The sequence below is a fragment of the Gossypium hirsutum genome, chromosome A03 (assembly GCF_007990345.1).
Source record: "Gossypium hirsutum isolate 1008001.06 chromosome A03, Gossypium_hirsutum_v2.1, whole genome shotgun sequence".
NCBI lineage: Eukaryota > Viridiplantae > Streptophyta > Magnoliopsida > Malvales > Malvaceae > Gossypium > Gossypium hirsutum.
The window spans coordinates 32,654,573-32,682,509 of record NC_053426.1 but is presented as its reverse complement, the minus strand read 5'-3'; the positions used below and the strand labels follow the sequence as shown (position 1 = coordinate 32,682,509).

The following is a 27,937-nucleotide window of genomic DNA, read 5'->3' as shown; positions in this document are numbered from 1 at the left end:
GGCTAAAACGAATGAAGTAGAACCATACCTTTACAAGTGGTGTCAAATATTCTCTTCGACAAGTGTGGATTCCTTGCTTTGACATAGTCCACTTAGAACCTGGAATTGTAAGTTCCTCGAGAATTTCTTGCAAATTTTCAGGATCTATATTGCTTGTCAAGGAAGAATATTCGTCGTTTTCGAAATCAAGCAATTCAAAGAACTCATTCATAGCGTTTGGAGTTATTGGTACCTTGATTCTGTGAAGTGGAACTTCTGTCAACTTGCTTGAGGTTAAATTCACATAGAATTCACGCACTAACTCCTCATCCACACTAGGTCTCTTTTCACAAAACAATTCCAATTGGGGGCTTCAGCAACTTGACGAATACGTGCCATAAAGTCTTTGTAGTTGCTCTCTTTCAATGTAAAGCCTTTCTCTGGATGCATCTGCTGATTTTTGAAGATACTTTCGTATCTTGCTTTGGCTTTTTCACAATGGAACTTGTTTTGTGTTTCATCAATTTGGGCACAGGCACGAGTTCTCTTGTGAGGCATGATCAACCTGAACAAAAGATGGGAAAAATTATTTTCTCAAAAAATTAATTAAAAAATTATTAATGTTTCAATAAATTGAAAAATTAATTAGTAGAGTAAAATTAAAATTTAAGAGAAAATTTGGTCTTACTACCTTTTTTGTTAAAATTTAAAAGCTCCTAAGGAAAATAATTATGAAACAAAAGTTGGAAAATAAGAATAGATTGGGGGCGTTTTGGCTGAGGATTGGTGAAAGGGTGGTGTGAGTAATCAGGTTGATGCCGCACCAATGTTGAGCAGCAAGCGGATGCATCGAGTAAGGACCGAAGAGCGGCATAACCTGGCGTGGGCAGCTACTTGGCAGCGGGCAGCAACGTGGGGATGTAAGAGTTAAGGCTAGACACAGCGTGGGATGCGCGGATCCTTGCAAGCAGGCCTGTCAAGCGCTAGAGCTGAAGTTGGTGTGGCACCGAGCAAGCCAGGCGATCTGTTGGTGCTGGACGGTCGTACACCGTGTGCGTGAGCTACTGCTGGCCGAATGAGGCTGTCGGCTAAGGGCTTGCGGCACTTAAAGGTTTGGGTGTTTTGGGCTTTTGAGTGATAAATGATGAAGAAGGTTGGTGGTATAGAATTCTTAGAAAAATTTAATAATTAAAAATTCTAAGTTCTAATTCTACTTAGAGTTAACAACAATTAATAATTAATAAAATACATATTAAATTATTAATTGCTATTAATTTATTAAGATAATCCTAACTCTACATAGAGTTGATAATAATTAATATATATTATAATGGATATAATTATATATTAATAATTATCATCTTTTTTTATTAAACTAAAAACATTTATTCTAGAAGCCTTTTGAAAATATTTACAAAAAATGGCATCTAATTTTTATTATTTACAAAAAGAGCAACCAAATTTTAAAAATAATTCAATTAAGTCCCCAGAATTACTGAAAATTTGAAATTGAGTTGCAATTTAAAACTTGGATCAAAATTGACCCTTTTATTTGAAAACCAAAAATTTAATTTTCTATTTAAGGAATAATTTTTCAGAAAATTATGTTAAAATCAATTCCCAGGAAAGATTGGAGGGGTTACAAGCGGTCCCACTTAAGTTCCAATCTCCTACACAGGATTTATTTAAACATACTAATTCCGAAAATATACAATAAATCATTTATTAAAAAGGAAAATAAGAAAATTTAAACATCTGATAAAATGAATGAATTTTGATTTCGTTCAATCTTATCTCCCTAGTAATGTTTCTGACACTGAGCATTAACTTGAAAATTACCTCCCTTACCTTGGAGTTCAACAACTCCGTATGGATAGACGCGATGAATCGTAAATGGACCGGACCAATGCGATTTTAGTTTACCTAGAAAGAACCTTAATCTAGAATTAAATAACAAGACTTGCTGACCTACTTAAAATTCTCTATCATGCCATTTCTTAAGTCTCTCCTTGAGTAATTTGGCATTTTTGTACGAGAACATTAGGAATTCCTCTAGTTCATTGAGTTGGAGCATCCGTTTCTCTTTAGCAAGCTTAAGATCCAAGTTGAGTTGTCGAAGGGCCCAGTAAGCTTTGTGCTCTAACTCCAAAGGCAGATGACAGGCTTTCCCAAAGTCCAACCTATAGGGTGACATCCCTAAAGGTGTCTTGTATGTTGTTCTGTAAGCCCATAAAGCATCTTCCAGTCTTTTGGACCAATCTTGTTAGTTCGTGCAAACTACCTTCTCAAGTATGCCTTTGATCTCCTTGTTTGCCAGTTCGGCTTGCCCATTCGTCTGCGGAAGGTAAGTTGTAGCAACCTTGTGTTTCACTCCATGTTTATCTAATAACCATTTCAACCACTTGTTCACAAAATGGGACCCTTCATCGCTGATAATAGCTCTTAGGGTTCCAAACCTTGTGAATACGTGTTTCTGCAAAAACTTCATCACAACCCTAGGATCATTTGTTGGATAAGCTTCAGCCTTGACCCACTTAGACACTTAGTCTACTTCTACTAATATGTACTTGTGACCAAAGGACGGAGGGAAAGGACCAAGAAAGTCAATACCCATACATCAAACAATTCTACCTCAATGATATTTATTTGAGGCATTTCATTTCTGTTGGTGACATTTCCAACCTTTTGACATCGATCACAACTCTTTATGTAAGCATATGCGTCCTTGAATAGTGTTGGCCAAAAGAATCCGGCTTGCAATACTTTGGCCGCAGTACAAGTACCTCTGAAGTGTCCCCCACTCAAAGTTGAGTGACAATGGTATAGAATCTTTTGTACTTCTTCTTCTGCCACGTATCTCCTGATCATTTGATCTGCGCACTTTTTAAACAAATATGGCTCTTCCCAAAAATAGTACTTCACATCGTGAAGAAACTTTTTCCTTTGATGATATGTCTTGTCAATCGGCATCAAACCACAAGCTAAATAGTTAGCAATATTAGCAAACCAAGGGTTATTATGGACATGATTTACCTTCAATAGGTGTTCATCTAGAATTGTCTCTCGAATTGGTATAAGAGGAGAGTTCCCTTCTTGCAGCTCCAATCTAGACAAGTGGTCTGCTACTTGGTTTTCCACTCCCTTTCGATCTTGAATTTCTAGATTGAACTCTTGAAGTAGAAGTACCCACTGGATCAGTCTCAGCTTAGCATCTTTCTTGGCAAGTAAATATTTAATTATTGAGTGGTCTGTATAGACAATCAACTTGGTACCTACAAGATAAGATCGATACTTGTCAAAAGTAAACACAATAGCAAGTAACTCTTTTTTTATTACCATAGAATTCAGTTGAGCTCTGTCAGAGTTCGACTTGCATAGTAGATGGGATGAAAAACTTTGTTCCTTCGCTAACCCATGACAGCTCCTATCGCGATGTCCTTAAGCACTCTTTATCAAATTTGAAAGCTCTTAAGCACTCTTCATCAAATTTGGTGTGATGATTATGGGTGCCGTAACTAACCGAATCTTCAAATATTTGAAAGCTCTTAAGCACTCTTCATCAAATTTGAACGTTGTGTCCTTCTCTAATAATTTGCATAAAGGTTTAGCAATTTTGGAGAAGTCCTTGATGAATCTTCGATAGAAACCGGCGTGGCCCAAAAAGCTCCTAACACCCTTTACAGATGTTGGAGGTGGGAGTTTCTCAATAACATATATCTTTACTTTATCAACCTCTATTCCATGTCTTGTTATCTGATGCCCTAGAACAATCCATTGTCGTACTATGAAATGACACTTCACCTAGTTGGGCACTAGGTTTGTTTCTTTGCATCGCCTTAGTACCTTGGCTAGATTGGCTAAGCAATCATCATAAGTATCTCCAAATACTAAAAAATCATCCATAAAAACTTCCAAATACTTCTCAACCATGTTTGTAAAAATAGACATCATACATCTTTGAAATGTAGCAGGTGCATTACATAAACCAAATGGCATGCGTCTAAATGCGAATGTACCGTACGGGCAGGTGAATGTTATCTTGTGTTGATCTTCCGGTGCTATTTTAATTTGATTATACCCTGAGTATCCATTGAGAAAACAGTAATAGTCTCGCCCTGCGAGTCTATCCAGCATCTAGTCCAAAAACGGCAAAGGAAAGTGATCTTTCCTAGTCACCTTATTCAGCTTCCGGTAATCGATGCAAATTCTCCATCCCGTAATCGTTCTAGTTGGTATCAACTTGTTATTATCATTTTCAATAACCGTGATACCTCCTTTCTTTGGCACGCACTGGACCAGACTTACCCATGGACTGTCTGAGATGGGTAAATTATGCCCGCATCTAACCACTTGATGATATCTTTCTTGACGACCTCCTTCATGATGGGGTTCAGTCTTCGTTTTCCATCAATTGTCCCTTTTTCGCCATCTTCAAGGATAATCTTGTGCATGCATATAGATGGACTAATTCTTTGAATATCGGCTATGGTCCATCCGATAGCCTTCTTGAATTGTTTCAACACCAGGATGAGTTTCTCTTCTTGCTCACTAGTTAATTCTGCTGAAACAATCACAGGAGGAGTAGAAGCGTAATAAACATATTTTAGATGTGAGGGTAGTACCTTTAGTTCTAATTTAGGTGGCTCCTCGATTGATGCTTTTTGTTGTGCATAATCCCTTTTCTCCAATTCCAAAGATTCCAAAAGGGATTGTGAATTAAATCCCTTTTGATTAGCTTCTAACAACTCTAAGTATTCATCCTTCTCTTCATAATTCAGAGGATCTGATGTCAAAATTTGTTCTAATGGATTCTCAACATAGTTGAGCACCTTCTCCATTATTAAAACCTCTAATTTGGATACTGTAGAACAATCATCAATTGTGTTAGGAAATCTCATAGACTTAAAAATGTTAAACGTTACCTGATCATCTTGAACATGCATAGTAAGCTCGCCCTTCTGCACATCGATAAGGGTCCTTCCGGTAGCTAAGAGCGGTCTTCCTAAGATAATTGACACTTCTTTTTCTGCTTCAAAGACTAGAATAACAAAATTAGCAGGGAAGATAAATTTATCTACACGTACCAATACATCCTCAATTTTTCCTTCTGGATGTGTTAAGGATCTATCCACCAATTGAAGTGTAACCGTAGTAGGTCTAACTTCACCTATCTCTAGCTTCATAAATACTGACATAGGCATCAAGTTAATACTCACACCTAAGTCACATAATGCCTTACCACAGTATGTGTCTCCAATGTTGCAAGGGATGGTAAAACATCTAGGATCCTTCAACTTTGGGGGTAGTTTGTCTTGAAGATATGCATTGTATTCCTTCGTCAGAGCTACCATCTCAAATTCACTGAGTCTTCATTTTTTGGACAATATATCCTTCATGAATTTGACGTAGTTCGACATTTGCGCAAGTACTTCAACCAACGGGATGTTGATATGAAGTTGCTTGAGTACATCTAGGAACTTCTCAAATTGAATCTGCTACTTTTTCTTTTGAAGTCTTTGAAGGTAGGGTGGCAGTGGTTTCTTTACTAGAACTGGTTGATTAATCATCTGTGGCAATTCTACATCTAACAGAGTTATTAGTTGATCAGAATTAGCTGGTTCTGAAATTACCTTGTAGGGTTTTGCAGAGTCTGGTTCTTGTGAAACTATAATTTCAACACTCGGTTGACCTTCCTCTAAATCTTGAGCGTCAGCTTGCTCCTTTTCAGCTTTGATGGTGTTGGGCTCCACTGTCTTTCCACTTCTAAATGTCGATGCTTTGCAATGCCCCTTCCCCAGATTCCTCAGATTCTCTGTATCACTAGGTAAAGCACCTGATGGTCAGTTTCTGAGTTCAGTTACAAGCTGGCCCATTTGGTTTTCTAGGTTTTTCAATATAGTTGCTTGGCTTTGGATTAAGGCATCATTCTTGACCATATATGCCTTCAACAAATTTTCTAAGCCATTAGATGATTCTGTAACACCCCTAGTCCGTATCCGTCGTCGGATTAGGATTATGAGGTATTACTGATCAACAGTTCAATTCCAGACATTTATGTATATATATATTCGTTCAAGTCAAATTCATTTATATTTGAAAATAAAATAAATTTAACATTTCAAAACAAGTAATGACTTATATCTTGCGTATACGAGTCGCAACTAAGCTCCACTTATTACTTATTGCATTAAAGTATTTGCATGCGCAATATTAACTAATACCCAGAAGGTCAAACATACTTCTAATACTAGTTATGTGGTTATTCATATGGTAACCAAATCATATACACATTTAAAATTTAGTAAGCCATAAAACGTATATAAAGCACCACATATGCTACATAAATAATAGGCAAAATGAACTTACATGCTTTATTCTTTAATACAAAGTGAATCAACTATTGGATTTCTTAACTATCAATCTTTAATACCATTCACAATTTAACTTTAAGAGAAAATCCTTAGAATCCATGTCAAATCATGCAACAATATTATATATTTTAATAAATAATCACAAATAAATGTTTAATACATTACACCATAGCCAATAGGCTAACATATACTTGTACATAATATGCAATTAGCACTAAGGTAGCAGTCCATTAAAACACATGGTAGAACAATTGACCATTTATTCACAAGACACATACAATATTCATCACTTAACCGATTCAAGTATATAACACCTAACATATATAATATAAAAGCAACTTGCACATGAAATAAAATCAACCATACGCATATTTACATATATATATATGTAACATCTATAATAAATCATTGTTGCCCATGTAAAGTATAAGTAAATTTTCAACTCAATTAAGGAGACCGAATATTTCATATACACATATCCTAGTATATACATTGCTGGTTATTAATTTATTACAAGCATATGACATAATTGTTACCTAGCAAACACATGACAAACCCTAGCAAAAATATCATAATTTATAAACATATGACCGAACAACAAGTATTTTTAAAGACCACAACATGTAATATAATTATCAAAAGGTCTGAACAATAACTCAACCGTAAACCAATTTCCACCTAAGACATAAAGTCATTATCATTGCAAAAAGTACTTACCACCTACCAAACCATGACCAAGCATCATAGCATATATCAAACCAAAATCATTTGACAGCAAAACTAAGCACATATAAAACAAAAACTAAACATAAGTAACAAGCCATTTTCGTATAGCCTTAGTTACATAGCTAAAATCAACATTTCAAAAATATATTCCAGCCTATACATGCCATAATTTAAGATTAGCTAATAAGTTACCAAAACGGTAGATAGTATGATGAACTTGGCTGACGATCTCCCGAGATTGTAGCTTGGTTCCAAAATCTATAAAATAAAGAATCAAATACACGAGTAAGCTAACATAGCTTAGTAAGTTTAAAACAAATAGACAATTCCAAGATTTAACCATTCCTTTCAAGCTAAGCCGAATGTTATAAACTAAACAAAGTTTAACTTCGAATTTACAAGAGAAATAAATGGTAGCATTATCATGCATACTTTTACTTAACCGAATGCTATCACAACTGCAATAGCCGAATGTGAAACCGACTTCCTAAGTTATAATATCACTATACACTTAAATACATATACATACTTATTCGCAGAAACACAAGAATTCAACTAACAATATGATGTACATTTGTATACAATAGTACTTTACTTAAACTGAATGCTTATATAATCAAGATTAACAAACATTATTTAATCTTCAAGGCTGGATGATCAATAGGTACCTAGTTCACATGTTCATAATATAATCCGATGTACCTATGCTAAATCATTTGAACAAATACACATAAATGCACATACACAAAATTATCACTTATTCAATAATGTACAATAGACCGAATATACTTACCTTATTTTTATTAATAATCAAACTAACTCATACCTGGCCATTTAACTCGTATTACACAATCCGTACACAATAACCTTTGCCCGATTAACCATTCAGAATTGGATAGGACACTCAGATAATCACATAATTCGTACAATGCCAACGTCCCAGATGTGGTCTTACATGTACCACATATCGATGCCACTGTCCCAGACAGGGTCTTACTCGTAAACACATATCAGAATAAAAAATCAATGCCATGGACTTACTCGCACACATATATCGGAATCCTATGTCATGACATATCTATCCTAGCTATTCCTAAGGTTCATAGGGGGCTTTCGGACGTCGTATCTCAGTCGAATCGAACATATTCAGCAATAGCATAATTTAATTATAACATTTCATAACAACATATAATTATAACATTAAAATAATGATAAACACGTCTATGTGCTTATAAACGTACCTTGGACGTCGTAAAATGAGACGGGGCTGCTAGTCGACATCTTTCATTTTTCCCCAGTCCAAATCCTTTTTCTTTGGTTCTTGATCTAAACATATTCAAATTAAGCTCATTCAAACATATTTTCATTCAATTTAGTCCAAAAACACATAAATAGGCAAATTACCATTTTACCCCTAACATTTACAATTTTTTTACAATTTAGTCCCTATTGCACAAAACACAAAATACACAAAATTTCACAACACCCATGTTGGGCCGAATAGTACCCATGCTCATACAAGTCCCTATATTTTATCAATTTTACATTTTAATCCCCCAAATTATTATTTTTTGCAATTAAGTCCTAATTACTCAAAATCATCAAAAACTCCAATACAAAATATGTTAATCTAAAACATATCTTCCATTTTTCATCATCAAATAACAAAAATCACAAGATATTATCAATATCACAACTCAAAATATTTATCAAAATAAAAAATTAAAGCATGGGTCTTGAATGTTACTAAGCAATGGTCTAAAAAACGTAGAAATTATCAAAAATCGAGCTAGATACATACCTTGATTAAGCTTGAATATGGCTGAACCTAGGTTTCTTTTCTTTGGTTATTTTGATATTCAGCAATGAGGAAATATGAACACATTACGTATTGTCTTATTATTTTATGATATATCTTATATTATAACATTTTATTTCATAAGTTACTATTTTAACCTTAATATAAACTAATTATAATTCACCTACTCTTGACCGAATGTGTCCATGCAAAATTTCAAAGGTTTATTTGCATTATAAGTACCTTCACTAATAAAGACAACAACAATTAGGCACTTTCACATTTAACCACTAAATTTTTATTTTACGCGATTAAGTCCTTTTATTTAATCGGACACCTAAAAGACGAAATTAAATCAAGAAAATTTCATAGATATAATTTCACACAAAATAAACACAGAAAATAATTTTTAAATATTTTTTGACTCAGATTCATGGTCCCGAAACCACCGTTCCGGTTAGGGTCTAAATCGGGCTGTTACAACTCTCCCCCTTAGGGATTTTTGTCCCCGAAAATCTTACCAATGAATAGGTTCGGATAGCGTTCTTTCATTGTATCATCTGGTTCCCATGTTGCTTTTTCGACACCGCGTTTATGCCACAGTACTTCAACTAACATAATCTTCTTATTTCTCAACTCTTTAATCTCACGAGTTAGAATGCGAATCTATTCTTCCTCGTAGGTCATATCAGGCTGAATATCAATCTCAGACGGACTAATCTCATGTGAAGGATCAGATTGTTACCTCCAAAGCATCGAAACATGAAATACATTGTGGATCTTTTCTAGCTCAGGTGGCAACAATAGTTGTAGGCAACCGGTTCGATATGCTCTATAACTTCATACGACCCAATAAATCTTGGGCTCAATTTGACTTTACAACTGAATCTGAGTATTTTCTTCCATAGTGATACCTTCAAGAAGATTTTTTTTCCAATCTGAAACTCTATATCTTTACATTTTAAGTTTGCATAAGATTTTTGACAATCTGATGCTGGTTTTAAGCTTTCACGGATCACTTTCACTTTCTGTTTTGTTTCTCTGATCAAATCAACTCCGTGTATCTTATTCTCACTGAGCTTAGTCTAGTACAACGGCGTGCGGCATTTTCGACCATACGAAGCCTCAAAAGGTGCCTTTCTAATACTCAATTGATAACTGTTATTATACATAAACTCAATCAGAGGTAGATACCATTCCTACGTACCTTCAACCTCGAGAATGCAACATCTCAACATATCCTCAAGTATCTGAATGATTCGCTCAGACTGGCCATCTGTTTGTAGATAAAAAGCAGTACTGAAATGTAATTTCGTACCTAGTGCATCTTGCAGTTTCTTCCAAAACTACGATGTAAACCTCCGATCTTTATCCAAAACAATGGATATAGGCACACCATGCAATCTTACAATCTGAGAAAAATACAATTCAGCTAGCTTATCAAGTGAGTAATCTGTACGTATCAGAACAAAATGAGCCAATTTAGTCAATCTATCAACAACAACCCAGATTGCATCTTTCTTGCTCGGTGTCAACGGTAAACCAGATACAAAATCCATCGTGACTCTATCCCACTTCCACTCAGGTATCATGATAGGCTGAAGCAATCCTAAAGGCACCAGATGTTCAGCTTTTACTTGTTGACAAACTAAACATCTTGCAACAAAGTCAGAAATGTCTCGTTTGATACCATGCCACCAGTAGAGCTGTTTCAGATCATTATACATCTTTGTACTACCTGGGTGAACAGATAACTGACTACTATATGCTTCATTCAAAATCATTTGAATCAACTCTAAATTCTTCAAAATGCATATCTGATCTCTGAATCTCAAACAGTCATCAGCATCAACTCTAACTCTGAATCAGCATCCATCTCACACCGAGCTTGTTTTGCAATCAATTCATTATCAACCTTCTGGGCATCACATATTTGTTGAACAAATAACGGTCTAGCTTTCAATTTGGCTACTATTGAACCATCACCAGACATGGCCATATGCGTATTCATTGCACACAAAGCAAAAGTGACTTTCGGCTTAAAGCATCAGCAACAACATTGGCCTTTCTCGTGCGATAGTCAATCATAAGCTCGTAGTCTTTTAGCAGTTCTAACCATCGACATTTTCTCAAATTCAGATCTTTCTAAGTCATCAAGTATTTCAGGCTTTTGTGATCAGAATAAACATGACATTTCTAACCGAAAAAATAGTGGCGCCATATCTTTAATGCAAACACAGTAGCTGCCAATTCTAAGTCGTGTGTCGGGTAGTTTCTTTCATGTGGCTTTAGCTGTTCGAGGCATAAGCTATCACTTTACCTTCCTGCATCAAAATGCAGCCCAAACCATTTAAAGATGCATCACTATAAATAACAAATTCTTTACCCGATTATGGCTGAACTAATACTAGAGCTTTGGTCAAAAGGGCTTTCAACTGATCAAAACTTTTCTGGCACTTCTCTAACCACTCGAATTTAACATCTTTCTATAATAGCTTCATCATCGGAGCTGTAATCATTGAGAAACCTTTCATGAATCGTCTATAATAACCAGCAAGTCCTAGAAAGCTTCAAACTTCAGAAACATTATTCGGAGTTTCCAATCCAGTATAGCTAAAATTTTGCTCGGATCAACCTGAATACCTGATGCTTATACTACATGACCCATAAAACTAACTTCACTTAACCAGAACTCACATTTACTGAATTTCGCATACAACTGCTTATCTCATAATGTCTACAATACAAGTCTAAAATGTTCGGCATGTTCAGCTTCATCACGGGAGTAGATTAGAATGTCATCTATAAACACAACCACAAACTGGTCCAGATACGGTCTGAAGATCCAATTAATTAAATCCATGAAAATAGCAGGTGCATTAGTGAGTCCAAAGGCATAATAAAAAACTCATAATGTCCGTACCTCGTTCTGAAAGTAGTTTTTGGCACATCTGAATCCTTAACTTGCAACTGATAGTAGCCTGATCTCAAATCTATCTTCGAAAATACTGTGGCCCCTTTCAGTTGATCAAACAGATAATCAATCCGTGGCAACGGATACTTATTCTTTATAGTCACCTTATTGAGCTATCTATAATCGATGCACATTCTCATAGTTTCATTTTCTTTTTCACGAACAACACAGGTGCACCCCACAGAGAAAAACTCGGTTGCGCGAAACCTCTATCTGTCAATTCTTGCAACTGAGCTATTAATTCTTTCAATTTTATAGGTTCCATTCTGTATGGAGCTCTGGATATCGGAGTCGTCCCAGGCATTAACTCAATACCAAACTCTACTTCCTGAATAGGTGGCAAACCTAGTAATTCTTCTGGAAACACATCTAGATACTCACATACAACAGGTACTAATTCGATATTTCTTTCAGCTGCTTTACTGTCGAGCACATAGGCAAAATAAGCTTCACACAATTTTCTCACATATTTCTAAGCTAGCATCGAAGATATCACTGCTGGTAAACCATACAAATCACTAGATTCATCTCGAATGACTTCATGATTTTGGCTTCGTAGATCAATGGTATTTATTTTACAGTTCACAACAGTATCATGTAAAGTCAGCCAATACATACCCAGAATTATATCGAACTCATCAAATGGCAGCAACATCAAATCAGCCGGAAAGTACAGATCTCGAACCATCAAGGGACAATTCTTGCATGCTTTATCAATTATAACACAACGGCCCAAGGGGTTTGACACTCTAATCATAAACTCAATAGACTCAATAGGTAGAGTCTTACTGAATACTAATGTCTCACATACATAAGAATGAGTAGAACCAGGATCAATCAATGGAATTACATTAGTATCATAGAGAGTAAATGTACCAGTAATGACATCTGGGGATGAAGCCTCCTCTTGTGCACATATAGCATATGCTTTGGCAGGTGCACGAGCCTCAGATCTAATTGTCATATCTTTAGTCCCTCTCTGACTGCCACTCGTATTACTAGCATTTCTAGGTGGTCTACCTCAAGCTGTAGTGTTACCCGATCTCGTATTCTGCACTGGATTTTCCTTAGCTAACATTGGGCAGTCTCGAATATAATGATCTATCGATCCATATTTAAAACAGGCTCGCTCGTGCAATTTGCAACTATCGGGATGTCGTTTGCCGCAGTGCTTACACTCGGGTTGATTTGATCTAACATTACCCACACTTGCTACTGAGGTAGCTCTCGAACTCACCAGTGGTCTATTTTGATCCCGTCTGGAGTAACCTGAAGTGGCTTTAGAACAACTAAAATCATCTCAGAACTTCTTTGATGCTGACTGGAATGACTTACCGGATGTTCTTTTGTGTGCATCTCTAGCTTCAAAGTCAGCTTTTCTTCTCTCTTTCCCGAGCTCTTTAGCTTTGCAGGGTCGCTCAACAAGTACCACAAACTCTTTTATCTCGAGTACGCCAACTAACAGTTTGATATCTTCATTTTTCCCATTTTCGAATCTTTTACACATTATGGCTTCAGTGGAAACACACTCTCGGGCATACCGACTGAGTTTCACAAATTTTCAGTCATACTCTGTCACTGTCATCCTATCCTATTTCAGCTCCAGAAATTCCTTACTCTTCTAGTCGATAAATCTCTGACTGATATATTTCTTACGGAATTTAGTCTGGAAGAATTCCCATATCACCTACTCTCTCGGAACTACTGATACTAAGGTATTTAACCAGTGGTATGCTGTGTCTTGGAGCAAGGATATAGCACATTTTAAACATTCATCTGGAGTACAGGACAACTCATCAAACACATAGATGGTATTATCAAGCCAGAACTCAGCTTGCTCAGCGTCATCATGATCAGTGGCTTTAAACTCTTCAGCTCCATGTATTTTGATTTTATCAACAAGTGGTCTACTCAATCGCAACGGATTACTTACTTGAGGTACAGTAGGCACGAAAGACGAATTAGTCAGGGGTGGAGGTTATTCTGCAGTCGGATTCATTCGGATATATCGAGTGAACCAGTCATTCATCATTTGATAAACGGCTTGTTTAGCCTCACTTTCTGGATTACTCGAAGTCGGTCGAGAATCAGCCTGCGCTCTCCCTTGCTCGGGAGCAGGCGCTACACTCTCGACATCATCAGCTACAGCTCTGTTGGGATCCATTTACTATATGAAAACATGTTTCAAATGTCAGAAGTTATCACACTATCACAGTATATAATTATGGCATGTATAGCTAACCTCACACACGCTACGTAGTACTAGAACTGACTAAACCGTAGCTCTGATACCAATAAAATGTAACACCCCTAGTCCGTATCTGTCGCCCGATTAGGATTATGAGGCATTACTGATCAACAATTCAATTCCATACATTTATGTATATATATATTCGTTCAAGTCAAATTCATTTATATTTGAAAATAAAATCAATTTAACATTTCAAAACAAGTAATGACTTATATCTTGCATATACGAGTCGCAACTAAGCTCCACTTATTACTTATTGCATTAAAGTATTTGCATGCGCAATATTAACTAATACCCACAAGGTCAAACATACTTCTAATACTAGTTATGTGGTTATTCATATGGTAACCAAATCATATACACATTTAAAATTTAGTAAGCCATAAAACGTATATAAAGCACCACATATGCTACATAAATAATAGGCAAAATGAACTTACATGCTTTATTCTTTAATACAAAGTGAATCAACTATTGGATTTCTTAACTATCAATCTTTAATACCATTCACAATTTAACTTTAAGAGAAAATCCTTAGAATCCATGTCAAATCATGCAACAATATTAGATATTTTAATAAATAATCACAAATAAATGTTTAATACATTACACCATAGCCGAATAGGCTAACATATACTTGTACATAATATGCAATTAGCACTAAGGTAGCAGTCACATTTAGCATTAAACACATGGTAGAACAATTGACCATTTATTCACAAGACACATACAATATTCATCACTTAACCGATTCAAGTATATAACACCTAACATATATAATATAAAAGCAACTTGCACATGAAATAAAATCAACCATACGCATATTTACATATATATATATGTAACATCTATAATATAATCATTGTATGCCCATGTAAAGTATAAGTAAATTTTCAACTCAATTAAGGAGACTGAATATTTCATATACACATATCCTAGTATATACGTTGCTGGTTATTAATTTATTACAAGCATATGACATAATTGTTACCTAGCAAACACATGACAAACCCTAGCAAAAATATCATAATTTATAAACATATGACCGAACAACAAGTATTTTTAAAGACCACAACATGTAATATAATTATCAAAAGGTCTGAACAATAACTTAACCCCAAACCAATTTCCTCCTAAGACATAAAGTCATTATCATTGCACAATATACTTACCACCTACCAAACCATGACCAAGCATCATAGCATATATCAAGCCAAAATCATGGACAGCAAAACTAAGCACATATAAACATAAGTAATAAGCCATTTTCGCATAGCCTTAGTTACATAGCTAAAATCAACATTTCAAAAATATATTCCAGCTTATACATGCCATAATTTAAGATTAGCTAATAAGATACCAAAACGGTAGATAGTGTGATGAACTTGGCTGACGATCTCCCGAGCTTGTAGCTTGGTTCCAAAATCTAAAAAATAAAGAATCAAATACACGAGTAAGCTAACATAGCTTAGTAAGTTTAAAAAAAATAGACAATTCCATGATTTAATCATTCCTTTCAAGCTAAGCCGAATGTTATAAACTCAACAAAGTTTAACTTCGAATTTACAAGAGAAATAAATGGTAGCATTATCATGCATATTTTTACTTAAGCGAATGCTATCACAACCGCAATAGCCGAATGTGAAACCGACTTCCAAAGTTATAATATCACTATACACTTAAATACATTTACATAATTATTCGCATAAACACAAGAATTCAACTAACAATATCATGTACATTTGTATACAAAAGTACTTTACTTAAACCAAATGCTTATATAATCAAGATTAACAAACATTATTTAACCTTCAAGGCTGTATGATCAATAGGAACCTAGTTCACATGTTCATAATATAATCTGATGTACCTATGTTAAATCATTTGACTGAATACACATAAATGCACATACACAAAATTATCACTTATTCAATAATGTACAATAGACCGAATATACTTACCTTATTTTTATTAATAATTAAATTAACTCGTACCTAGCGATTTAACTCGTATTACACAATCCGTACACGATTACCTTTGCCCAATAACCTTTCGAAATTGGATAGGACACTCGGATAATCACATAATCCGTACAATGCCAACGTCCCAGACGTGGTCTTACATGTACCACATATCGATGCCACTGTCCCAGACAGGCTCTTACTCGTAAACACATATCAGAATAAAAAATCAATGCCATGGACTTACTCGCACACATATATCAGAATCCTATGTCATGACATATGTATCCTAGCTATTCCTAAGTCATACGGGGCTTTCAGACGTCATATCTCGGTCGAATCGAACTCGAAAATGCCATAGCCAAATTTAACATATTCGACCATAGCATAATTCAATTATAACATTTCATAACAGAATATAATTATAACATTAAACTAATGATAAACACGTCTATTTGCTTATAAACTTACCTTGGACATCGTAAAATGGGACGGGGCTGCTAGTGGACAACTTTCGTTTTTCCTTGATCCAAATCAGTTTCTTTGGTTCTTGATCTAAATATATTCAAATTAAGCTCATTCAAACATATTTTCATTCAATTTAGTCCAAAAACACATGAATAGTAAAATTACCATTTTACCCCTAACATTTACAATTTTTTTACAATTTAGTCCCTGTTGTACAAAACACAAAATGCACAAAATTTCACAACACCCATGTTGGGCCAAATAGTACCCATGCTCATACAAGTCCCTATATTTTATCAATTTCACATTTTAATCCCCCAAATTATTATTTTTTGCAATTAAGTCCTAATTACTCAAAATAATAAAAAAATCCAATACAAAATATGTTAATCTAAAACATATCTTCCATTTTTCATCATCAAATAACAAAAATCACAAGATATTAACAATATCACAACTCAAAATATTTATCAAAATAAAAAATTAAATCATGGGTCTTGAAGGTTACTAAGCAACGATCTCAAAAACGTAGAAATTATCAAAAACCGAGCTAGATACATACCTTGGTTAAGCTTGAATATGGCTGAACCTAGGTTTCTTTTCTTTTCTTTGGTTATTTTGATATTCGGCAATGAGGAAATATGAACACATTACGTATTGTCTTATTATTTTGTGATATATCTTAAATTATAACATTTTATTTCATAAGTTACTATTTTAACCTTAATAAAAACTAATTATAATTGACCTACTCTTGACCAAATGTGTCCATGCAAAATTTCAAAGGTTTATTTGCATTATAAGTACCTTCACTAATAAAGACAACAACAATTAGGCACTTTCACATTTAACCACTAAATTTTTATTTTACGCAATTAAGTCTTTTTATTTAATCGGCCACCTAAGCGACGAAATTAAATCATGAAAATTTCACAGATATAAATTCACACAAAATAAACACAGAAAATAATTTTTAAATTTTTTTTTGACTTAGATTCGTGGTCTCAAAACCACTGTTCTGGTTAGGGTCTAAATCGGGCTGTTACAGATTCAGCTTGGGTTGGTTTCTAAACTTGTTGGGGGAAACTAGGCGGTTGGGTTGGTCTAGGTTGGGCGTAAGTGTTACTGGTTCCAACCCCTTTGTTACTCTAGGAAAATTTCAGGTGGGTTCGCCACTATGGGTTTTAGAAATTGAATTAAAGTCCTTGTCTTCCTCGATTTTTGTTTTGGTTACCTACGTAGTACATGGATTATGGGTTTGATGGACATTCTTCGAACAAATGTCCTTCCCCACAATAGACATACGTTATATTTTCCAATTGGTTAGGTGGCTGTGCTGCAAAATTGTTAAAACCATTAGTAGTAAGATTTTTAGGCATTGAGGATATTGAGGACATTTGAGATACAAGTGAAGTGAGAGTGTCTACTTCATGTATTTCAACAACTTGTTTTCCTAACGCTGTGATAAACCATAATATATTAATATTTTTATCCCATACTTGGCTTACTTTTGGATGATTTATCACAAGCTTTAGTGAATTTGATGGTCCTAATCCTTTAAATTCATGTTTTATACTTAGGTGAGCATAGGATGGTGAAAAGAGTAAGAAACGGGCCAAAAACGGACAAAATGGGCCTAATGCAGTGTTTCACACGGCCTAGGCACTTCCACATGGGTAATCCACACACCGGTGTGTGACACACGGGTAAACCGCACACCCATGTGTCATGGCCGTTTCAACACTAAACCAAGTCAGAATTGCATACGGCCTAAGCACACTCACACGAGCGTGGCACACGGCCGTGTCCCTGTCGAACCCAAGTCTAATTCTATTCGAAAATGGCTAATTTTCAGATATTTTGGGCACTCCAAAGTCTATTTAAACACCCTAAAAGAGGATCAAAAGGGGGACGCAGAGTAGAAGGCAGAGAATACTCAAGGATAGCTATCGGAATCAGCTCAGAAGCAGGATCTACTTCAAGACTAAAGATCTCCATTCAATTTCCTTAGAAGTTCTTAAGGTTTCTTTATGTTTTGTTGTTTTTCTAATTTTGAGATGTTTTCCATTATTATGAACTAAACTCCCTAAATACCTAAGGGGGATGAAACTTAAGACGGATCTTATTACTATTTGAGTTATATGATAAATACTTGTTCTTATTCTTAATTGTGAGTTTTAATCCTTGCTTTAATATTCCAAGATATTAATTCAGGTTTTGATGTGCTTATTCAGTGGAGAAAAAGTCTCTGTTTAAGAGTAGATCTTTTATAATTAAGCGGAGTTACGTGCAATCCTAGAGATAGGATGACATAAATCTACCGAATTAGAGTCAAATCTAATAAAGGAGTCCATAGATCGAGTTAATGATACAATAGGAGTTTTAATTAGAAAGAGATTTCAATTAATCAACCTAGAGTCAGTTGTTTTTAGTCTCGAGACAGATATTAACATAAATCAGGGATTTCTATGGATTAAGTCAAGTGAATAAATCGTCTAACTCAAAAGTAATAAGTGAAGTCTAGCTGAATTCTTCATTGGGTATTCTCTTCTTCATCAGTTTTCCAATAGTATTTTCCAACTTTAATCTCTGTCATAAACCTAGTCAATTAGATAATTAGTCTTAGTTTAAAACATCCCTTAATTCTGAGGCTAGTGATAAACCGTAATTTATACATATTTTTATCCCATGCTTAGCACATTTATGGATGGTTTCTCCTTAAATTTGGTGAATTCGATGCTCCTAATCCTTTAATTTCATTTTTTATACTAAGGTGAGCATAGGAGAGTACAAAGAGCGAGAAACGAGCCAAAAACGGAGAAAATAGACCCACATGGGAAATCAATTGGACTTCCTCACACGGGCATGTCACACAGTCGTGTCCATTTGGCAGGATCGAAGTACGACTTACACGGATAGACTACACGCCCATGCCTATTCAACGGCCTTGACCTCGAGCTAGAGTAATCGTACACGGGCGTGTCACATGGGTGTGTCCTTGCCGAGACCAAGCATAGCCCTATTTGAAAAAGGCCACTTTTGAGGGCTCTTAGGCATTCTAAAGCCTATTTAAACACCGAAGGAGGCACTTAGAATGGAGGACACAGAGTAGGAGGAAGGAATTACTCAAGGGAAGTCGATTGGTCCATCTCAGAAGCCGGATTCATCATCAAGACTAAAGATCTCCCTTCAATTTCCATTCAAGGGTTTTGGGTTTTCTTTATGTTTTGTATTCATTATTCTTCTGAGATGTTTTCTTCTATAATTATGAACTAAACCCCTTAAATACCTAAGGGGAATGAAACCTAAGACGGATCTTGTTATTATTATCTGAATTGTATGATAAATATTTGATGTTCTTAATTATGTGTTCTTAATTCTTGTTTTAATATTCCAGGATATTGATTCGAGTTAATGCTCTTATTCAGATGAGGAATAGACCCTATCTAAGAGTAAATTTGTCATAATTAAGCGGAGTTGATTGCACGCCTAGAGATAGGGTGATAAGATTTTTTCGGATTAGGGTGAAACCTAATAAGGGGATCCATAGATCAAGTTAGTGCAACACTAAGTGTTAATTAGAAAGAGATTTCAATTAATCAACCTAGGGTTAGACATTATTAGTCTCGAGAGAGATAATAATATAACTTAGGGATTTCTATGGATCAAGTCAAATGAATAAATTTTCTGATTCAAAGTCAAATAACAAGTGAAGTCTAGGTGGATTTTTCCTTGGGTATTTTCTTAATCAATCGAATTTTCCCAAAAGCCTTTCCCCGATTTCTCTCTGTGCACTCTTAGTTTAGTTAATTAATTTAGATAAACAAATCCCTTAATTTTTAGGCTAGATAATAAAAAGAAAGTAATTACTAGTACTCTTGGTTCCTTTAGGCTCGACAATTCGATCTTGCTAAAGCTATACTACTGTTCGATAGGTACACTTGCCTTCATCGTGATAATAGTTAGTTTCAAGAACGCGTAATTATAAATTTTTAAAACTTGTCGCGAATATCATGTATCAGCTAGATAATAAAAAGATAGTAATTACTAGTACTTTTAGTCCTTGTGGATATGATATTTCCGGTCTAACCATAACTATACTACTGTTCGATAGGTACGCTTGCTTTGGTCGAATTTTTAGTTAGTTTAGCGACCACCAAGTTTTTGGCGCCGTTTCCAGGGACTAAGATATTAGGAACACTTGGTTTTTATTACTTTAGCCATTTTTACTTTTATTGCAATTTACTTTTTGTTTTTAGTTTAATTTTTCTTTCCTAAATTTTTCTTTTTAATTGCTTCTGGACGGTGTCTCTAGTTTATGACTAGGAGGAACCCGTCAGGGCCATTTCTTTTTAATAGTGAGATCGAGAGCACAGCTATCAGAAGCCAAATGGAAATAAGGCGTAGTCTACAATACATAGAGGAAGAGCGAGAAGACGATATCCATACTACAACCAAGGAGATGGCTAAAAATCAAAATAATCCACTGCCTCCTGTGGTTGCCGCAAATCCAGTGAACTAGGATTCTACTCCTCGTACTATGTACGAATATACTAAGCCCAATTTAACAGGAATTGAATCGAGTATAGTTAGACCTACTTTTGCTGCAAATAATTTTGAACTGAAACCTAACACGATTCAAATGATACAATAGTTTGTTCAATTTGATGGTTTGTAGGACGAGGATCCGAACACTCATTTAGCAAATTTTCTGGAATTTTGCGACACTTTTAATATCAATGGCATTTCTGACGATGCCATTCGCCTTTGGTTGCTTCCCTTTTCATTAAGGAATAAGGCTAAGCAATGATTGAACTCGTTACCACTGGGATTAATCACTACTTGGGAGCAAATGACCAAAACTTTTTTACTCAAATATTTTCCGTCGGCTAAAATGGCTAAATTGAGGAATGATATCTCTTCTTTTGTGCAGATTGATCTAGAAACTCTTTATGATGCATGGGAGACATACAAGGACTTATTGAGAAGGTGCCCTCACCATGGGTTACCTCTATGGCTGCAGGTTCAGAATTTTTACAGCAGTGTGAACCCTTCAACTAGACAACTGATCGATGCAGCCGCCGGTGGAACTTTAAACAACAAAACACCTGAAGAGGCTTACGAATTTATTGAAGAGATGTCACTGAATAAATATCAATGGCAAGTCATGAGAACAAAGCCGACAAAAGCAGCTGGTGTTTTCAACCTAGACGCGGTCACTATGCTATCTAACCAGGTAGAACTTTTAAATAAAAAGATTGATGGTTTGTATGGTTCTCCTCAGGTACATCTAGTAATGAGGTGTAATTCAAATGGAGGAGGAGTGCACAACACATATTATCCATCCCTCAACCTTAGTACCGAGGAGGAACAAGTCCACTATATGGGTAATAATTCTAGACCTCAAAATAATCCGTATAGTAACACTTATAATTCAGGTTGGAGGAACCATCCCAATTTCTCATAGGGTGGTCAAGGAAATAAAAAACCACAACACTTTTAATTCAATGCTTAAGAATCAGCAAGCGTCAATTCAAGGGCTCGAAAATCAAATAGGACAGCTAGCTAAGTTGATCTCTGAATGATCACAAGGTAGCTTGCCCAGTAACACAGAGACCAACCCAAGGGAGCAACTTCATGGCATCACTGTTCGCAACAAAGAAGGGTTAGTTGAATCTAAATTTGAAATGAGGCACAAAGCTGTGGTAAGTAATGGTAAAGATGAGATGAATCATGGTACACAGAAGCCGGTAAGCAAAGAATATAAACCCCGTGTACCATATCCTAATGCAAAAAGGAAATACCACAAAGATGAACAATTCGGTAAATTCCTTAAACTACTTAAAAATTTACATATTAACTTACCGTTCATTGAAGCTCTTTCACAGATGCCAAACGCGGTTAAATTTTTAAAAGAGCTTTTATCAAAAAAATGGAAGTTAGATGAGTCATCACGTGTGGAGTTAAATGTAGTCTGCTCAGCTATTCTACAAAACAAGCTACTCAACAAACTAAAAGATCCAGGGAGTTTTACGATTCCTTGTTTAATTGGTAGTTTAAATGTTAATAGGGGCAAGTATTAATGTTATGCCATATAAGATGTTTAAATGACTAGGTCTTGGGAAACCCAAACAAACTAGGATGAGTGTTCAATTGGCTGATACAACCATTAGGTTTCCTAGGGGTATAATTGAAGATGTACTTGTTAAAATTGACAAATTTATATTCTCAGTCGATTTTGTTGTCTTAGACATGGATGAGGATAATGACGTACCTTTAATTTTAGGACGCCCATTTTTAGCAATTGCTAGAACTATCATTGATGTTTGTATAGGTGAACTCACACTCCATGTAGGAGAAGATACGATCACGCTCTAAGCTCGTGATTCGGTCAAGACAGTAAGTCATGAATATGATTCTATAAAATATGTTAATAAGACTAATCATGTGGTTCAACCTTCTTTGCAGGAAACACTTCGGAAAATCATAAACGGGCCACGATCTATTACCAACAATGGGATCATCCATGACTAACGAGCATTACAAATCGAGGAACTAGATGAATGGCGAACAACAGTTAAGGAGAAACTGAGGATAGACGATGAACCAAATTAGTGTCATGAGGAACTTAAAGGTGTATCGAATCAACTTAAGGTTGGAGACAAAGTACTATTAGATGAATCAGACCCTCGTGTTGCCATTGCTGATCCTAATGGAGCAATCCCTTTTTCGGTACTCAACGTTTTCCCATGCGGTACAGTCGTGGTAAATCATTCCAAATTCGGTACTTTTAAGGTAAATAGTACTCGTCTAAAACCTTATTTTGATAAGATTGATAGCAGGAATGAGGAGTTTCAACTCCTCGAGCCACCATGACCGTGAAAATACGAGGTAAGTTGAGCTTAGACTCTAAATAAGCTCTTCTCGAGAGGCAACCTCAACACTAACACCACTAACTAATTTATTTTTATCTATTTTTTGTGTTTAAATACAAGTTTTTTGACCCACATGGCCTGGACACATGGGCGTGTCCTTGGTCGTATGGAAACAGGGCTTAAATCACCTAAAATCGATAGACACGGTAAAAAAGATGTCACACAGGCGTGCGACACGGCCGTGGGGGATACCACATGGGTGTGGGAGAAGCGAACAATGAAGCACACAGCCGTACGATACGGCCGTGTGAACCACACGGTCGGGACACACTAGCGTGTTTAAGGCCATTTGACGAGTAGGCATTAAATTTTCACGACAAACACGGGTTAACCATGAGCCACACGGGCGTCTGACACGACTATGTGGCCCAACATGGACCTTACTCGACCGTGCCCCCATTTAACCCTAATCCCCTTTTCATATTTTTCCTAGTTTTTTTTCTAATCTCTTCTTCCCTAAGCCGTAGCCTGCCCGAAATTCGACCACCACCTAGCTCCTCTTCTTGCTCTCCCTCTCTTCTTCTTTCATCTTTTTTTCTTCCCTTCCCTTTTCTTTCTTTCTTTCCTATTTCTTTCCCTTGCTCCCCTCTCCTCTTTCTTCCCCATTTTTCTCTTACTCACACGGCTACCAGCTTACACCCTCGCCACCGTAACCTCGCCGTCTGACCCCTAGCCCGTCGTCAACCTCACCCCAAGCCCCAAAAGCCATCGCGCACCACCCTCGCCCTTACCCCACGTGGGCTTCAGCAACAGCCCCCACCCCAACCAGCAACCCTAACACCCACCCTTGCCCCGGTCCACCGTCGCCCTTTCTTCAAACCGACCACCCTTCATATAGCCAGTTTCCCCTTTTACCCTTTATATTTATTTATTTATTTATTTTTAATTATTATTCTTTATTATTATTATTACTGTTATTATTCATTATATTTGTTATTAAGTATTATTATTATTACTATTATTATAATTATGATTATTATTCCTTTATTACTATTTTGTTGGTTGTGGTTTTCTGATTCTTTCATCTTTGTTCTTTACTCTATCCTATTTTGCTATTTTTAGTATTAATACAATATTTTCACCTATTTGCATCCATATGTTTCATTTTGGTTTAGCTGTTCTTATAAAATAATATTTAGCTTTTTCTTTTGCATTTTTTTGCTTAATTAGTATTATTGTTTCATTTTTTCTTCTTATCAACATTATATTAGTCATGCATATATTGTTTACTCTTTAACTCCCTACCTTCTTTAGTACATATTCTGTGCGGGATATATTTTTATAACTAAGGGTCTCTCTATTTAGACATGTGGATTGAATATTTATCTTTATGGTTATTATCGAGTAGCCCCTTAATTCTCTTCCACAGTTGTGTTTATTTTCTTACTAGTAACTCAGAATCATGCCTTTCATTAGCCTTATCTACAATTCTAGCTTTCGCTATTCCATGGATTTCATCCAAAAATTTAGGGCAGTTTCTTTTCTCTCCCTCTCTTCTGATATTATGCTTATGTTGTTATTATCGATCTTTGTACATTAAGGACAATGTACATCTTAAGTGTGGGGAGGTTATTTATATGATTTTCAGAAAATCCCTAAATTATATCTTGTTCTCAAATAATTTTCTCATATTACTATTAGAATGAATTTTGATTGATTTATGATTTTTATTAATATTTTTTGAATTAAAGCATAAGTAATTGTGCATTGATTATTTAAACTTTAGGACAATAGAGAATCAAGCATGATAAGTTGACTTTTGAGAATTAAAATTGCTAGGTTGTTTCCCTGAATTGAGGTATTATCTTAAAGTTTCAAATTTACAGGATTGACATCAAATACCCATTATTTTTGTGAGATTTTGAGCCTTTAGAGCATACATTTTTTTCTTACTCACTTTATTATTGGTTATGAGTGTGTCAATATTGAATTGTTATTCTAGAACTTGCTTCAATTATACATGTCGAGACCACATCTTTGATTTGATAAACTGAGATGATAAAGACACCTAGGTTTTAACCCACTTACCCCACAAAAAGCCTACCTTCATAATTAACTCTTAGTGAACCCCTTTGAGCTTAACAAACCATTTCTTAATTTACCCTAAATTTTAACCCCTGTATCATACTTTTTGATTCGTTGAGAAATTTTTCTATTTTATTGATTCCCTTTTTGTTGAGATTTGATTTGGTTAATTGCCTAACTATTTTCTTTCATCTTAGTTGTATAATTCTATCTCATTATTTATTCTTATTCCTAAAAAAACAAAAAAACAAGAAAAAAAATTATATATATTTACATATATGTTGATTATTATTAGTTCTTTGTTTGAGCTTAAGTATTTAATTTCATATCCTGAGAAGAAGCTCATGTTTATCTTTAATAAATCGATTGATGTAATTATTTAGTGTTAGTTTATTTTTCCAGTTAAGTAATTTATCAATTCGATCTCGATTCTAACCTTCTTTTTCAGCCTTTATCCACACCTTTAACCCAAGCCCCGTTACAACCCTTTAAAGACCTTTTGATTTGTGTATCATCTCATTTATAGTGGTGGAGATTTGATTTTCATGCAAGCCTATGGTAATAACTTTTCATGTTTGACTATTGAGTGCTTAATCATTGAACCTTAAACACTTTGAGTGATTTGAGTGACTCTTTAATGGGGATGTCAACCCTTGTCGATTTGGAATTAAAGATAATTACTTAGATAAAAGGGGATACCTATGATTTTATGATTAAAATGCTCAACTTGGAATGTTTGTAACTTTAATGTTCTTTTTGTTAAGCTCTCAATGTATGATTACTAGTGGATTATTTCGAAACATTATTTATGAGAATTATAAGTTGAGAAGAATTTATTTTAATTGTGAATTAAGGATTTTGCTTAAGGACAAACAAATGCTTAAGTGTGGGGATATTTGATAAACCATAATATATTCATATTTTTATCCATACTTGGCTTATTTTTGGATGATTTATCACAAACTTTAGTGAATTTGATTCTCCTAATCCTTTAAATTCATGCTTTATACTTAGGTGAGCATAGGAGGGCGAAAAGAGCAAGAAACGTGTAACACCCCGTACCCGAGACCGTTGCCGGAGTCGGACACGAGGGGTTCACAGGCTAAATTCGCTTACTATCGCAGTCCATTTTAAAATTTTCCAGGCAGTTGGCTAACTGCGACACTGTCACCTTAAAAATCATATCTTGAGTTTCACAACTCAAAAATCAGTTTCGTAATTTTTCCCTGAAACAAGACTCATATGCCCATCTACATATTTTTTTCTAGAATTTTTGGTCAGGCCAATTAGTACAGTTTATTAGTCAAAGTCTCCCATGTTACAGGGATCGACTACACTGACCTTTGCGCATTACGACTTGGATATCTCCCTGCACAGGGCTTCAATACTGATGCCGTTTGTTTCTATAGAAACTAGACTCAGAGAGGAATCCAGACATATATGGCATAACTCCTAATTATCTCTGGTTAATTTGTAATGAATTTTCAAAGTCGGAACAGGGAGTCCAGAAACCGTTCTGGCCCCGTCTCACGAGAACCTCAATAACTCTTAACATACTGTCCATATGATCATTTCGTTACTTTCCTATGAAAATATATTCATCAAGTTTCGTTTACATAATTTATTCACTATTTAATTCTAATCCTACTATTTTTAGTGATTTTCCAAATCTACATCACTGCTGCTGCCAGCATCTGCCTTTAAGGTAGACTTTACCTATTTCATAGTTTCCATGATTCAACTAGCCCTTTTTGCATAAATAGCACAAATCATGATAGCGATTAACCATTCCATACCAAATGATTATAACATTATGCTCGAACATATATAAGCCATTTTCGCATGGCTATATACATTAACCAAAATATTCTTCCGCCACTAGTCTATTTTATACATGCCATAAGACAATTCGAAACATAGCAGTACCAAACAGTGGATAGTGATAGTGTGACTAGTTGCTGACGATCCCCGAGCCTGTAGCTTCGCAATGAGATCTATAAAACAGAGGAAATAGAGTAAACGGAGTAAGCATTACAATGCTTAGTAAGTTTTAAGCAGTGTCAACAGATAACAATCAAATTATAACATAGTTGTTCGTATTTTTATTTCACTCTTCCTTCGGGCATACCATCCCTTTACCGAATCTGCACATCTCATCATATACAATAGGCAGATAAACTTTCACATAAAAGTGAGCTCATGTGACATAGATATATCGTATGATTTCACATCACCTCTCACACTGATCCGATGTCACATAATCATAGGAATAGTCTCATAGATTGCTCTCGTATGCATCACATAACTACCTTATGATTTAGTGCAAATCAAGCTCACATATAAACTTGGAGTACATACCTGTTTAACCTTTCGCATTGAATATATTTATAAGCAATTCTTATTACGAAGTCTTACCCGGACATAATCTCCACACGAAGTTATCGGGTCT

The 27,937-nt window shown here is 35.4% G+C and overlaps 1 non-coding gene across 1 annotated transcript; it reads right to left on the bottom strand.

The window, feature by feature from the left end:
- Positions 1-21,428: 21,428 nt before the first annotated feature.
- Positions 21,429-21,535, bottom strand: LOC121225533 (small nucleolar RNA R71). The gene has a single exon (XR_005923398.1). It is a non-coding gene; the product is annotated as a small nucleolar RNA R71 (small nucleolar RNA).
- Between the last annotated feature and the right edge of the window lie 6,402 nt (positions 21,536-27,937).